The sequence below is a fragment of the Gouania willdenowi genome, chromosome 9 (assembly GCF_900634775.1).
Source record: "Gouania willdenowi chromosome 9, fGouWil2.1, whole genome shotgun sequence".
NCBI classification, from domain to species: domain Eukaryota; kingdom Metazoa; phylum Chordata; class Actinopteri; order Blenniiformes; family Gobiesocidae; genus Gouania; species Gouania willdenowi.
In genome coordinates, this window is record NC_041052.1 from 7,092,676 (window position 1) to 7,107,025 (window position 14,350).

Genomic DNA, 14,350 nt, shown 5'->3' on the forward strand with positions numbered 1-14,350 from the left:
AAACGCATTGGACAAAAAACTCGTTAAAAAGAGGGTTTAAAGTTCCTCATCACTTCCTCAAGCTGTTTTTCAAAGATATTATAACCTGTGATGCATTTGGTGACATTTTAATCCATCCAATGGAGTAAACTTAAACAAGTCACATTTCCAACAGGTCATGAAAGCCCCTAACAGCTATTTTAAACAACAAAATAAGCCTCAGTTAATGATGGAAACTGTACACAAACTATCATTTTACATTGCATACATTGCATACCAGCAGCAGGAATAACACAGCTGATGGAAATTCCTTATTGGTAATAAATATAGCATAGAAGACCTTTGTGTGTGTGGAATTATAATGGTAAATTAGGTATAAGTCTAGTGACACAGCCCATTAGTTTTTCTATTTTAGGAGCAGCTGCTCTTGTTAATTTAACTTAACTTTATCACCACAGAGATTAAACCACATAGTTCTGTTGATTCAGACTTGATGTCGTCACTATCTGGAAGGTGGTTTTGTTGCGTTCAGTCTTGGTTATGTTCAGTTATGTTTGGTGGCACACAAAGTGCTAATATTGGAATAGTCGTCCAATCACTGTTTGAAACTGTTCAACCTTTACAGATTTTTTAAAAAAAGAGCTGGAAAAATGGTTAAAAACAAATCAGTCATCTATAATGTTTTTTTTCCCCATAAGAAATTGCTTCGGTTGGTTGTAAATAATGTATGTATTATGTCCGTGTGCATACTATGTCCATGTCTGTATCTTTTATTGTATCTTTTTATTGTCAATGTATGAGGACTACAAATGGAAAGTAGCTTGTGGCTAAATCTGTCACATTTACATGAAGTACTGCACTGATGTTCATTCATGTGTATTATCTTCTACAAATAAAGTAAGTAATGTACTATGTATTGTTTAGATCAGTGACTCTTCCCCTTATTGGAGGTTTCTGAACACTGCAAGCTTCATCAGTTTGGAATATGATTTCTTCAAAACATTGGTACCGGTATATATTTTATTCGGACACAAACACATAACAATTTTGTGACCATTTTTTATTCAATTTGGGGCAATAATGTGAAATAATTTCTGGAAAATTGAGTTCTTTGAACAATTTGAGATTTAAAATAACTGCAGTAATGTGATAAAAGCATGTGAACATTTTGACCTACCAGTTTCATTGAATTTGTGTATTTAGAAGGGCTGAGATATCTACAACAGAAATATTTGGTATTGTGGGCTGAATTGGATGGGCTAAAGGGCCAGATTTGGCCCCCGGGCCTTGAGTTTGACACATGTGATTTAGCTATTCTAAGTTAGTTTTCATATCCCTCAACGCCATCCACTACCTTCCATGACAAACTAAAATGTCGACAGAAAGTAACATTCCACTTTCCAGGTTGTCTCAGGTGAATCATTGATGGCAATGAGTCAGACTAGATCCCTGTCCAAGGTGCTGAACCCGAGACCACAAGTCATGTTGAAAGACACCGCTTGGCTTTACGGTATGAAACAGAATGAAGCTCGTCACCTCTAGTCAAATGTAATTAACGGTTAAAAGAATTGATGGTAATTTAATAATATGAGTTGCGGATGGTACAAATTGTGTTCCGCCTGCTAAAACGTGATATGGTCCCTCTGAGAGGTCCTTGAAAAACTAATAAAAAGCTTGAGCAGCAATGATGAGAGTTTAAGGCCCTAATATCAACAAGGCCTTGTGGCTCTTTCAAATTAGCAGCAGAACCTTGAGTGTATATTATTTTGAACGAGCCATTTTCTTCCTTCCAGTTGGTCAATGAAACAAATTATAAAAGTACTAACAGAGAAATAAATGACGTGCTTAATTTACCAGTTCAAAAAGAGAATTATATCAGACCTTGTGTTCACTTCAAAACACATGAGAATAGGCCCTTGAAAAAATAATCACATATTAAATCGCAATATTGAGGAAAAAAAATTGCAATTAGTTGTTCAGCCCTATTTAAAACACAACTTTTGTGCATGCTCGAGCACTTAAATGCTGGAACATTCCTTTTACACGTCAAATCTTTACTGGAAATAAAATTATTTAAAAAAATATATTTTGCTGCCACAATCAAGTCTTAAGTTGGTGGATAGAGTCCCCATGAGTCCAATCATTCTATATTTACCTTTCTATCTAGAGTTATACCCTGCTCTACACCCCTATATTTTATGTATTTCTTTCTAATTGCCAGCCGCCACTAAACACAATAAAACCCTAAAATATAGTAAAACAGATTTATAAAATACAAGCAATGTATATGGATTCATTAGGTTATTGTGATGAAAAAAGAAAGCTTATATAATACTGCAAGAATACTATATTTTCAAGGTGAAAAAAGTGCACATAACTTATAGTAGGGGCCCAACAAAATAGTTTGTACCCAGGGCCCAAAATATGGTGCTACGCCCCTGAGTGATGTCATAAAGAACGTAGGTGGCCATGGGTAATGGTAAGCAAAGGCGTAGACTGGCCCTTGTCTCTCTCGGTTACAGAAGAGTCTAGTTTAGGGCGAAAGGTGTCAGAATACATTTTTATCCCACAAATGTTGGTCCAAACAACACGGTAGCAACCTAAACCTTGTTATGGTGCCACTACGTCAGGGGTTGGCATACTGGTGCCATGCTAAGCCAGATAGCGTGACTTCATCACAGCTTTTGTCATATTCCTTCAACTCTCAATAGTTTCCGCGTATGTAGCACTTCTGCGTATGTTTGACCTGGTCGTTGCACATAGAAGATGTAGGACTTGCTTCACCTGACGCTGCACGTATTCCGTTACGACTGATGCACATGAACCCATCTGGGTGTTTATGCTGGAACAGTATTGGCCAGTTTTCACTGCTTAATTCCACAGCTAAGAATGTAGGTCTTGCAGCTCAACAATAAGCCTGGCTCTGATAATCACTTGTAAGCTCCTCAATTAATTTGACATTCTTTTTGAATCGCAAAAAAAAAAAACAAAAAAAACAAATGGAACAACTTTGATGCCCTTTTACAGCTAAAGTTTCACAGCTTCAAATTTAGCTCCATTGCTGTATTGTGTAGTAGGAGTGTGACTATATCTCTATTCGGCAATATATCACAATATTTTTTCGCGCGATCGATTATCGATATGCTCTCGATTTTCTTTTTTTTTCAAAACCTTTTCTGCTTTTTCACTAAAATGTGCAGGTACGTCTTCACAGATATGTTGTCACTGTTTGTTGAAGGAACTAATATATTGTTGACTGGAATATTGCTCTATAATGGTGTCACTGGTAAGAAAGACCATATTTATTGTTTACAGAAAGCACTGTTGGAGATACTTATTTGTTTACATTGGTATGTTGACACTTATTTACAGAAATGTTGCATTAAAATAGTGTCACTGTTCATAGGACACTTTTTTAATTTATTGTCTTTCAGAGATATAAAATAAAAATTGTATTTTTTCACTTTAATCTTTTTTTTCTTGTTATGTCATAGATTGATTTCTGACCAATATGTCAATAAACACAGTACCGTCATATCGTGAGATAATTGTTATTGTGAGCTTTGTATCGTGAGGTACCCTGAGGTTCCCACCACTATTGTGTAGATCAGTGGTTCTCAGAGGTACCCCCTTTCTCTTTTTTCTAAATCCAAGTTCCCCCTTTTGTTCGACGACAACATTTTGCTCAGAATACAATCAAAACAACTATAGAGCATAATGATGGAATGAATGAGTGACAACACACATTTTAAATAATCTAACTTTGTAAATAAATGGAATGAAATGGTATTTAGCACCTCCTGAATAGTTGTTTTTTTTATTATTTCACCATTCAGCATATTTTCAAATTACAATTATTTTTTTATCCTCAGAAAGTCAATTCTAATTAACAAAAGGCCAATTACAATTAATCACAATTACTGAGCCTAAAATAAATAACCTAATAAACGTTCACCTTCATCTTGTGTTAGCTTTCTGTCCTAGTCAATGAAAATATTGGTATTAATATAATTGGTATTGTCATCTGAGCCTTTTTTGTGTTAACATACTAGATTTCATTTTTTTTTGTAATGGTAAAATGTGGGAAAGCTTGATATGAAACATTCTTAACAACATACAGTATGTGTAGAACTGGTTCCCAGTTTTACATTAAATTATAATTGCCATTTTTTTCATGGAATTTTCATGACAATTACAATTACAAAGTCAGTTATCTAAACTCAATTGCAATTTAATTACAAATTACAGTTACACCATAATTGTAATTATGACTTACACAACTACAATTATAAGTAACTGACCTCTATCAGACCACACAGGCTGATGTGTGCAGTAAACAGTGCAAAGAAATGTGCAACCTACTTACTGTGATTACTTCTCTGTTTGCCATCTCGACTGTTTAGTGCACATCAATCTGCACCGGATGCCACTGCACCACAGCGGGTGCATTACGCTGTCACGAGCTACAGTCTGCAATGACACGCAGCTGCTCTCTCACACAAACTCATCTGTTTTCATCAAGTCTCCTCAGAAAAGGAGCAGAATCATTTACCGCGTCGTATATGGAGTGTCAGACGATGAGTCACGGCAGCATCGCTCTGCCGCAGGTGAAGCCTTACACACGCTGCATACGCATCCGCACGCCAAGGACACAATATGGCCACAAGTAGCCGATACTTCACAGCAGAAGTAATAGAGTGAGAACGGGAGAAAAAGCACTAAAAACCCAAACTTTAGATAAACACGTCGACGAGTCCCCTAGCGCCATTCCTCTGAGACTAACTCCACTCACCTTGACATTTCCTCACATCAGCAGGAGGTGGAAAAAGTGGTAGAAAGAAATGAGCACAATGACTGGGTTGGGAAGGGCAATAATAGTAGAGAGAGAGAAGATGGATAGATGGAGCTTCTTAATTAAAAGAGGCACGAAGAGCAAGTGCCTGATGATGGTGAAGGAAATGATGAGCAGAGAACAGCTGATGACAGGTGGGGGGGGGAGGAACGGAAAATTCATCAGGTTGGGGCACTGTTGCTGGAGACGGAGGGAAAGCAGCGAGTTTAAAATATATCTGAAAGAAATGCGTATGGATTCACAGCACAATGACAACATTTTTAAAGGAAAACGAGGTGAATCTTTGGCTGTTTTTATGTGAAGTGGATGGTGGACAGATGGTGGGAGGACAGCCATTGCCTGTGGAGAAGGATAACAGTGGGGGGGTGGGGGGGGGCTTGTGTGATGAGTTGTACAGTGAGCATTGATCACAACATATGAGTAATGGATAGATTAATGCAACAGCCACACTATGAGCTCCGACAACCCAATGCAAAAAAAAAAGAGAAACTGCATTGTGTGACAAAAGCCTGTTTCTACCACACAAAAAAAAATCACCACAGCAAGTAATAATTATGAATTAGTTAAGTCATAGTTATGAAATACAAATTGAGCAATTGCTGCAGTCTACCGACACTGACCGTTACCACACGTTAAAGGCACATCGCAGACTTTTTGACCTAAAGAGTTGAAACCATATGAGTTATTTTAAATGATTCCTCAGGCCAATATACAGCGCTTGACAGGATCAATGCTCCGAGCGGGGCTTCCCTCTTGAAATACCGACCATGTAAGTTTGGAGAGACGAACCGTCTTTGGCCGGGTCATGTGACCTGGAGAATGCCTGGAGAAGATTTCACTTTACGGCAGTCACGTGACCACGGGATCGGATATATATATACTTCCCACGTGACGTCACAATGACGCTTCCCCCCCTACTCCCTGGCCTTGCCGTCATTGTCGGTCCCCTTCACCGAGGGTCGGAGCAGATGGGCGACCTGGTGTGCGCAGGGTCGGCCGTCCCCCCCGAACCCGGCTGCCGAGCCGACCCTCGAAGAGAGCAGAAGACAGCGGCCAGGCTAGGGAGTAAGGGGGGAGCGCCACCAACGCGGCGAGGAGGTCCAAGCCGCGGTTCGCACCCCAGCCCTTAGAGCCAGTCTTATCCCTAAGTTACAGGTCAACTACTGGCTGCATACACAATCAAAAGACAAGGGAGGCTGACCCGACTGTTTGTTGATTTTTGCGACAGTGCTGCGGCGCTTGTGGCCAATAGAAGCGTTTGCGTGAAAGGTAGCGGTCTAGCGCCCCTAGTGGCCAAAAGTTAGTCTGCCTTTAATGACACTTTGAATATTTATTCATTCAAAACACATATTTTAGCTGTTTATTCAGCCCTTAGAATTCAACACATGGTTCATAGTGTAGAAAATAGTTAAAGTAAATAAATAAGTCTTTATTGCACACATTTCTTTTTCTTTTTCTCATAATTATGACTTTCATTCTCATATTCATGATTTTTTTCTCATTATAATTTTCTTTCTCATAATTTTGACTTTTTTTCTTATAATTATGACTGTCTTTCTCATAATTACAACTTTCTTTCTCATAGTTACGACTTTGTGTCTCATAATTATGACTTTACCAACTTGTAATTATGACTTGCCATAGTGATTATTTTATTTTTCAGTGGGCTTCCATACATCCCTGCTGCTTGTTACTACGAACGTTTCAACTTGACGAGATAAAGTGGGACAGAGAGGACCGTCACGCAGGAGCTCGCAGCAAATCATCGTTACTTTGCTGCTTGTAATGTCCACTCATCACTTTCTCAGCCCGTCTCGCTCTCTCTGCCACAATCGTCCTTTTCTAAGACATGCTGAACAGTATGTCTTTAAGTCACTGGATTCCTGCAGGCTTGTACGTATAGGGGCTTTCACTGACACGATGAAAAGTTGCTGTGGGTGATTCAACACTCAGCAAGAAAAATGTAAGGCTACTAATTTAAAATTAGACTTTCAATTGACTACATCTTTACAACGGAGTGTTTAGATGAGGAGTCTGAGTCAACAGTGGTAGGATAGGGATGTCAGTGGCTTCAATGATGCAGAGTTCATTAAAATCAGAATTGTGCTGTTCTTTAACAGAACTTGGGTCACATTTGCCTGCAGTGTGAACGTAGCCCATGTGCTCTCCACTTGTGGAACTATTTTTTCTGGCGGAGCCAAATGATTAGATAAACAAAAATCTAAATCTCTTGTCACTTATTTTTGTTAACTAATAAAATGCGCTTGAGAACTGTTGTATAAAAGCAATATCAAACTCCGTTCAACACTCAGCAGGAAAAAATCGAAGTTACTTATTTTAAAGTAGACTTTCAGGCGGCAATTTAGAACTTCCATGTTTGTTTTGAGTCATTTATATTTGATTTATTGATCTATGACGACAACGCCATGTCTTTATCTAGTGATGCACCGGAATTTCAGCCACCAAAAACACTTTTCTCACCGAAACAACCCGACCGAAACAGGATGTTGTAAAAACTTAAGCTAACACCACAGAGTCGGCGAGCGCTTGTCTGAAAACAGGCCAAATTGACTCACGGAGCTGCTGTATTTCAATACATCTGAGCACTAAAGTGTTTTCTGAGCACAGTTTGAGACGGATGACGTGTGATTTATGTTTCTGTGTCATGCCGACACTGTAGTTACGTGTAGCCCTCCTGACGCGTGGCTGCGCATCAGAAGTATATATCTGGTTTCAGTCTTTCAGTGCACATTTCACAGAGATCCGCTGCACTTTATCACTGCTATACTTCGTCCACATTATAATGTATATTATGGTTGCTATTAAACCAGCGCGCACAATAAATTAATTTCGCTGCAATGAATGCCGAGAATGGAGAGTTGCAGTGCAGTAAAGGAGAGCAGAGCTCACAGAGTCACTGTAATAAAACAGAGAAGCTTACCATGCACTTCAGATTTACACAATTGCAATGCTTTGATTTTACAGAGGTTAGTACACATTTATACCCTCAAATGCAATTGTACTAATAATTTGCATAATAATGTATTTCGGTGTTTCGGTTTTTGTCCTTTTCAGTTTTCGGTGCATCCCTTTCTTTATCTTGTTAAAAATTAAAAATTGCAGCAGCTTCAACAACACAAACCTGGATACAGAAGTCAATGTCTAGTTTCCCAACACTCTGACATTGTCTATTGTATTTGATAAAAACCCCATCACACATAAACACACATTACTTACATGCTCAATGAAGGCCAAAACAAACTATGGTAGCGTGAGTGCAGCGCAGTCTGGTTTCTGATGTTCAACCAAACGTACTATCCAACATCTGGGTCTGCTCAGAGATCCGTCTGATTCGTCTTCTACCAACACAGACACATTTGATCCCTTTCTGTCCCCAAACTGGCCCTTCCTGCAAAACGCCTGTCTGCGTCAGCTGCACCTGCTGCCTCTGACTCTGTGCTTCGCAGCAGGGAGGCGCCGTCTCTCTCCAGACACAAAAACACACTTCTGCACACACACACTCACCAATCAGTTTCCACCTGCAGGATGGTGGTCAAATGGAATGACATCAACATGTTGCTTGATATCTTCAAAGTCTCCTCCCGTGCATACACACATGCTCATACACATTTTCATAGAGCTTCTTACTCTTTTTTTTTTTTTTTTTTTTTTTTTTAAAACTCTCCTGCAATGAAGCAATAACTCAGGCTGTCAAGAAACAAGAAAACTTTCATAAATCAAATTGCTTCTGCAGACAATATAAAGCACTCATGCCATCTGTCAAGAAAATCTATGGAAACCTGAATAAATAGTATTTAGCCCACTTTTTAGGCCGGGCTACTGGACTCAAAACGCCACTCACTTTGTTCTTGATGTTCTTGTTGTTGTTGTGTACACTAGTTAAAATCGCTACTCCTCTGTTACTTGGCAACAGATTGGGCTGAAATCTTAAATTTTGTGTGCATTAGTCTCAACTAAGTACATTTCTGTGAAGCACTTTGATCTACAATTGAATTTGTAAGAAAGGTTCTATATAAATGAAGTTTGATTGATTGATCTGTGATATTAACTTACATTATTATGGTCATACCTATATTATACTACCATTGAAATCAGTGATATGATCAATCATCTGATAACGTAGTCTTTACACCGTGTGTGCTATAAATTGAGTACATGCTGAAGACTTAAAGGGACCAAAAAAAAAGTCACGCTCTGGAACAACAAAACAATTGAGCCCCCCTTGGCTTTGAGTGTTGTGCAAGCCTTATGTTTAAATGCTCCTAAGGTCAGCTCTCTCTGGTTTCAGAGAGGACTGTGAACGAGTTTGACTCCCATGTCCTCAAATGGCAAAGCGTCCGTGCTGGCTCCTCCCCTTCTTACTAACAGTCCCAAGTGTAGGACTGTTTAAAGCAACACATTCATACTCACCACACTGTACTCTGAGCTACTACGTGTTATTTATCAATCACCAAGAACTGTGACGAGAATCAATATAATGGAAGGGAGAGAGGAAGGGTATAGGAAAATACTTTTAGGAGATATTTTCCAACAGGCAGCTGTAAAAATAAAATGTGCACAAAGGATTGAGTGCTCAGTCTAATGTTGAGCAGAAACTATTAGTCACTGCTGAGAATAACCCATGCACACAACATGCATCTTACCGTAACAGTACAATCAAACTCTAGCCCAAAGACCAATACTAAAGGGAAAAGCTTTTTCAGCAGCACTATGGCTCATCTGTTAGACTGATGCTATCAGATTAGAGTACCTACCATTAATTATTCCTTTTTGAGGTGGAGATCGAGTTTATCTCTCTGAATGCCATCTGTGTCCATATTTCTTGGCGTGAGAGTCGTCTTACCCTTGACCCTATCTCTCTGTTTTCCTCTCCTTCTCTCGCACCCCTCCCAAACCTTCAGCCGGACAGTTCCAGATCTTCCCCTTTAAAGTTAGTCAGGGGTAGCCAACAGAATAGTTCCCTTCCTTGATTTCACCACTTCTTCACCCCTCAGCCCACTGGGTCTGCTCTCCCACTCTGTTCTTCTTTTTGTTGTAGAAACAAAGGTCTCACAAATTATTGCCAGCATTTCCAAATACCCAACCTCTTTCTCTTTCTTGCTGAAACTGGTAATCTACTGCTGGCATGAGCTGTGGTACTTAACTGTGTTACTAAGGCCAAGTGGGTGGTGGTATTAGTAAATGGTGACAATACAAGTGAGACTCAGTGAAAAAGTGATAAGGTTAAAAAGAGATCTTTAGGTTTCTTTGGATCTGTAAGTGTAGTGATATGTCACACGGGCAACATGAGAAACCGAAAGAGAGGAAAGACAGTGGCTATATTAGTCAGTGACATAATTAAGGGCATGTTTGTGATTACTCAAACTCTGCTTTTAGTTTTTTACCCCAATCTAAAATAGCACATCACCATTATAAAGGTTTAAAAGATAACCTTTTTGGTCCTGACACACCGAATGGCTCAAAGTTGGTAAGCTGGATCTAGTGGCCTGTGCCCTCCTGCTCTTAATCCTGGCTTGGAACACATGACCCAGCTAACAGTATTATGAAGTGCTTTGATTAGACCTGCTGCTGTGCGCACGTACTGAAGGGGACGTGGTGGAGAACACTGAGTCCTTTGCTCAGCGGACACTTAACAGGAATGTCAGGCCTCTGTATGCACATACAAATGGATTCACACACAAACACACACAGGCATTACCAAAAAGTTTAACCTCAATTTAAGGCGACCTGTGCACGGCGGAAGCAAAGGCACGAGGGGCTGTACCGGATTAGGCCGGCCTGTCAGTGAGTCAGCGGATTAGCCAGCGACTGTTATTCTATGTGAAAACTATAAGAGTAATGCTCTGTTAGCATTAGCACAGGCGGATAGGCCGCAGAATGAGGTGCAAAAAACGCACAAAGAACGGTCACAACAGGGAGGGGAATTTCACATGACGACTTCAGCACTGGCTCTAATCGCATCAAGCGGTCACCCAAGGGAGATGTTTACTTTAACGTTTACAAACTGTTCCTTAAGCCTGTAACTAATACCCAAAAACAACACAGAGGCCTGGAACTCAGAACCAAGTTCAAAAAGTGTCCCAAATGATTTATAGATTAAAAAAAATCTTCCTTGTAATTCTTAATATGGCAAAGTTAAAAAGGGAGAAACCGACTTGATCCGACAGTCACATAGCTTCTAATACATGCCTTCTTCATGAGATTATTTTATCAATATCTAATAATCAGAGACCACAAACCTCTGGCAAGTGCCATATGTCCTCTTTTCCAGATATTTGCCACAATCTGGATCAGTTATCCTGATCACGGTACATATCTATCTCGGTACCATGATCATTCACACTTTAAAAGCTTGTAAGAAATTTCTGCTCCCATTAATAATCACACAATAGGTCCAAATATATGAGCATCTTAATCGAAGAATCACTATGAAATGTGCAATCCAAATCTGATCCTGATTAAACTTGGTGGAGTACTTGAGGAACCAATCCAACTACACTGAGTGAAAATGTAAGAATGACAAACCCAGATATGCATTTCTGAAATTGCACCCATGATGAGAGATAGGGATTGTTATTTTTCTAAACTGATCCTGAATAAGATCCTGATCCCCTGCATGGAAGATTCCTTGAATGGAATCTTGCATAGCGTAAAATCTATCCTTGGTTAAAATTTTGTCAAAATCCGTTAAGTACTTTTGATGTAATTCTGCAAACAAACAAACAAATAATCAATCTCCGGTGAAAATATGACCTCCTTGGTGGATGAATTTTCTCACAAACTTGCAGTGGTTAAGTCCTTGTAGTATTGTAAATTTGACTGAATTCACTTACTTTGGATTAAAGACCCACCAAACATCAAAAATCCATATAACTGATTGTCCAATGAATAATACCAAAATTTTAGACTTGGTCTTTGGCTTTTAGAACTCTAGCTTCAAGCTACTTGCTAACAGCAGTCCTCTTTTCCCAGTTACCAAAGACAATCACCTCCATCTTGTTATGATATGATTTAGTTGAAGGAAGTTTTCCCTCATCCATCAGTTTACATTTTGTAAGCAGTCACACATTAACTCTATGGGACTATAGTCATCTGGATTCAGCGCTAGATATACAGTAGTTGTGTCATCTGCGTCGCTCTGATAGTGAACCTTGCAGCTCTGCAGAATTTGCCCTAAAGGAAGCATACAAAGGCTTAACAGAAGGGGTCCAAAAGCAGAGCCTTGAGGAACCCCACAGGACACTGTTAATCCGTCAGGTTCAAAGTTTCAAGTGATCCAAAATCATGGCAGTACCCACATTTTGCAGAATGTCAAAGTGAAAGTGAAATGTCAGTTTCGATAACACATTGTGTACACTTGTGTATTGTAAATCTGACAATTTGCAATGACGGAAAAGTTGTAGCAGGGATGCTTCCATAACTTTAGTGTTACCCTGTATTACTTCAGTACTACAATATCAGTGAGAGTTTTCTGTAGCTTTTTGGTCCACTGGTGTGCTTTTCAGTGAGAGAAACTTTCTTCTTTTTTCTGCAAGACTTGGCATGTTTTGTAAAAGTAAACAAGTCATCCTGTGGCCTTTCACTGAGGCAAACAAGGACTGTTATAAGGTTTGTTCAATATATACAGTATTATCTTACTACTATCATACTCAACACTCTGATACAGCTAGTCCTTTCTGACCTCATCCTGAAACCATTCATTTCCACAATGCCAAGCAATGCTTTACACAATATTGTGTAAAAAACTACAGGTGAGACCCCAACAGGGCCAAACTATGTGCAGTAAATACCTGAATACTATTTAGTACATGTATGAATAAACTGCCTAATCTTAGAATGAAACAGTCAACTTTGTGTGACCCGTGTTATCTGCCACATGTTTGCAGGTTGCATGATATATATGTTCAATACTGCATTCATCAATTTTAAGGAGTGGTCTTCAGTTTACCTTTTGTATGACAAGTTAGCATGTGAGGTTACACCCAGATAAATGGCTTCCCACTATTTTTCCCTTCCAGTACACACTTACTACTCGAAGCTAGAATATTTGTCAAAAATCTGAATTAAACACAATGTCCTCAGTTGCCTGCTATAACTCCGTCAAGTTTTTACACATTTGTTTTGACTCTAGAGACATTTATTTTTGGGGACGGCATCCTTGATGTCTGTGATGGCATGTGCTTCTTCCTCTGTGTTTGAATGCTGTCGCTGCATGCTGTGCACAGAGGCAAAGTCATTGTGACAAGTGGTCTGCTGGTGTTCCAGTGATAAAGGATGAGGAGGGGGTGGGTGGGTTGGCTTTGCATGAGTCACATCTAATTCTGTTAGAAGAAATTATTTCCTTGGTACTTTAATCAGAGCGTGGTCACGCCCGACTAGTAAAAGGGGCACATTGAGGTTTAAATGCATACTTCCCTTAATACCGCAAGGGTTCTGAAATCACAGACTATGCAGTTCCTGAGAAAGGCATTTCAGTCAAAACACTTGCACGGCACAGCAAGGAGTTACTGCTGTCAAGTGTTTTTCCTCCTGATGCTTTAATGCAGCAGTTACTCTAATCGGGCAGTTCCTATGAGGCACTGGAATGAATCTGCATTTCATTCAACATCGGTATTTTATCTTCTCAACCACCAAACAATTACTACTGTATACAATTAAATTAAAGACTCTTATGAGTGCCCCCCTTTCACCATCATATCAACATCAACTGATGTATCTATTAATAATATATTCACAGGAAGCCGCTTGGTTGCATTTGACGACATAATGTCAAGCCTGCTCTTTAACCCCTCTTTGAAGCATTACTCTTCATACATTAAGAGATAAGTGCTTAAAGAGTAACTAATGCACAGGTTTAGGATGGCATGCCACTAGGGAGAACATTTAAACAATGCCTTGTTTATGGGTGGGTTCCTGGAGCAGTAAAATATGCCCAATCTAAAAAAAAAAAGCTCCCAAAAACAATTGATAATATGCTAACTATGTATTACTCACTATAGCTCTCTATTCACAATTCTCTCAGTCCAACCCACTCACCATTAATTTGGCAAAATTCAGATGAAATAGCTGGGTTTTAACCCATAGAGGGATGTAACTCTTAAATTTTTACTACAAAACACACCAAATTGATATACTTTGACTTAAATGTCAAGAGTTGGACAATAATCAATCAACAATGCTACTTCATACAAAATGCATTAGTTTTCAGCAGAAAAAATATGATTTGGGGGTTTAGTTACTGTTTAAGCTCACCTTTAAATGCTTATGCATAGTCGATAAAGGCTCAAACATACTCGGGCGGACACCCGCGAGGTGTCCACTAGGCCAATTAAATACAAAGCTCAGTTTTTACTACCGCGCCGACTTCTCTGCGTAGTTGGTGTCACACAAATATTGTTGGGCGTTGTATCAACCCATATTAAATGTAACACCGACCTGTATTTCATCCGCCTGGTGAAACAGAGCAGGAGAGATGAACACGAGCTTAGAGGAGAGACA

At 39.4% G+C, this 14,350-nt stretch overlaps 1 protein-coding gene across 6 annotated transcripts in view; it reads right to left on the reverse strand.

The window, feature by feature from the left end:
• Positions 1-14,350, reverse strand: part of slc20a2 (solute carrier family 20 member 2) — a 61,864-nt gene that overhangs the window by 31,743 nt on the left and 15,771 nt on the right. The window contains exon 1 of one of the 6 annotated variants that reach the window (XM_028456623.1): positions 9,607-9,912. The exons of 3 other annotated variants lie outside the window; for them this stretch is intronic. The gene's annotated coding sequence lies outside the window, so the exon portion shown is untranslated. Of the gene's footprint in view, positions 1-4,771; positions 4,901-8,068; positions 8,335-9,606; positions 9,913-14,350 lie in introns of those variants that run through there. 2 more of the 6 variants (XM_028456622.1, XM_028456628.1) reach the window with 2 other exon arrangements.